The sequence below is a fragment of the Apis dorsata genome, unplaced genomic scaffold, assembly GCF_000469605.1.
Source record: "Apis dorsata unplaced genomic scaffold, Apis dorsata 1.3 scaffold_547, whole genome shotgun sequence".
NCBI lineage: Eukaryota > Metazoa > Arthropoda > Insecta > Hymenoptera > Apidae > Apis > Apis dorsata.
Genome location: NW_006263765.1, coordinates 63,858 through 66,370, shown reverse-complemented (window position 1 = coordinate 66,370; position 2,513 = coordinate 63,858).

Genomic DNA, 2,513 nt, shown 5'->3' with positions numbered 1-2,513 from the left:
TTTTTTTTTTTTTTTTTTTTTTTTTTTAGAGATTTGTGGACGATCTTGGAAATGTTAAATTGATGTTAATCGAAATAATTGTATCATCTTTTCTTCGATTCAAATATTTAATTGGAAATGGATAGATTTGATAAATTGTTTGCAAATTTTGTGTTCAGTGAATGATCTTGAGAAAAGTTATTATTATTTATTATCAATATATTTTTTAAAAATATTCCTTTCTTTTGTGATAATAATAACAATGATAATAATACGACAATTTATTCAGACAGCAGATTTTCTCCAAAGCAGTATAATCTAAATCCAGTAATACGATGGGAAGCAATCGTACTGAGATTGCTTATATATATGTATTGCGATATAGTTAGAAACTATAATAGAGAAATTCCCATAAACCATGCTTTTGCTTTTGGCCTGTGCTGGACGTAAGACGAAATTACCTCGTTTCCAGAAAACAACAACAATAAATATCGAATTAAATTTTTTGTCACGATTAATTTGCCGAAAGATCGATGGATTTTGGACGACACGACGAAAGAAATGGTGAATGAATATTCCATGAAATTCACGTGCCACGTTAATGCACTTGCTTGGAGAGAGTTTCATGAAAGTTAATAGAAGTTTAACGGAGAACTATTGGAGGGGGAGGGGGAGAGTTCTGGGCTCGCGACCAACAGTTGTTTTCGTAATAAAAGTGTCGTAAACATGAGGAAGCACTATACTTTTTCATCAACCGTAATAAAGTGGGCAAGCCTGTTGTAACGAAACTTTACAATGCTCTTCAGCGTCGTGACGTATACGTCTTCAACCATTGTCTTGAAACTTTAAATACTCACGTGTCTCGATCAAAAATGGATCTCTGTCAAAAACTTTATCGCTCTGCCATACATCTACCTCGGCCCTTTATTATGGTAAAATATTATACATTTATACATTGAGAGTGAAAAAATGTTTGTATTAAGAAATTTATGGAACGCAGAAAGTATAATTGTGATATATTTGAAGAATAAGAGAAGAATATAAGTTGCTCGATCGTAAAAATGTTATTTTTCAGAGAAAAATCTTGCGAGTTAAGAATGACGATCGTACAAATTTGAATTATTTGTATTTCTTTTTATTATCATATCCGTGGTTCTTAGAAAGATAAAAATATTTTATTTTGGATACAATAAAGGGAAAATTTTATAATGTATTCGTATCATCGATATAATATTCGATATACATATATTTTTTTAAATAAAAAAAAGGAATGCATATTTAATTCCTTTAAAATACATTTCCGTATATCCAAATATCGAAAATCAATTAAAAATCTGTATAAATTTGGATAAAAATTTGTTTTCCAGTCAATGACTCGAAACGCCAAAAATTAAAAATTTAACGCCAATTTTCAAAATCTTTCTCACTAAGAAAAATCTGAAAACTTATATTTCTAACGAAATATCTAGTGAGAATACACGTTTAAACACACTTTCGTTCGCAGAATAAAAATGCAGGGAATGCAGGGGCACGGGGTGATCGAACGATCAATTATTTAAGCTATTCCCATTAACGTTGTCCCTATCGATGTATATCTTTAATCCATTTTCGTTCGTGCATCAATTAACCCGTCCATCTCTATCCGCGATGGACGTCGGCCCAATTAAATAAATTGCCAGAAGCTCTCGGCCTCCGCTCTCCACCCCCCTCCCATAACGAAATGGAAAAATGCCGGGTGCCAATTTCGAAATAATACGCGGCACGGCGTGTCGTATCGATCGAGAACCGAAATGATCGAGAAAGTGCACTCTTTTTTCTTTTTTTTTTTTTCGAAACGTGCAGATGAATTTCGAAAAAAAAGAAGAACGGCGAGGAAAAATAAATAAATAAATAAACGAAGGAGCAAAAAGATGGTCAAAGAAATATTTTACGAGTGAAAAGTTACGATCCATCGATCTTTTCGTAAATTTTTTACGCAGATTTTTTTAATAAATGGAAAGTGAAAGTTTTCGAAAAAAAAAAAAGAAAAAAAGTAAGAAAAAAAGTTACGATTGATTAATCTGAATTTTGAAATATCGAGAAAGTATTCTTTTTGCTTAAAAGAAAAAAAAAATGGAGGGATGCAAATTGATTATAAACCTGATGAGACAGGTTTGATAAAAATCGAAGAGGGAGAAAAATAAAAGGTTCTCGTGGAATATATAGATAGAAATGCGTGTATTTTCGATTACGAGGGTTAGACTTTCAAATTAATGAAATAGAATTATATACGAATGGATGGAATGTTTTCGTGATCCATAATAGATAAAACCCGTCCATCGATACGAGAGAGATATGAATTTATGTATATTTATGATGGGAGAGAATTCAAAGAAGTTGCGCCTCTCCTCGTTTATATCTCCTCGGTGTTTATATTTTTCATAATATTTAGAACGACTCTCTATTCCTTTATTTAGATCCTGGTATCCAATGCATAACGTCGAGTTTAATATTTATTGGATGTACGGATCGATATAGGCAAGGAAATTGTGGCA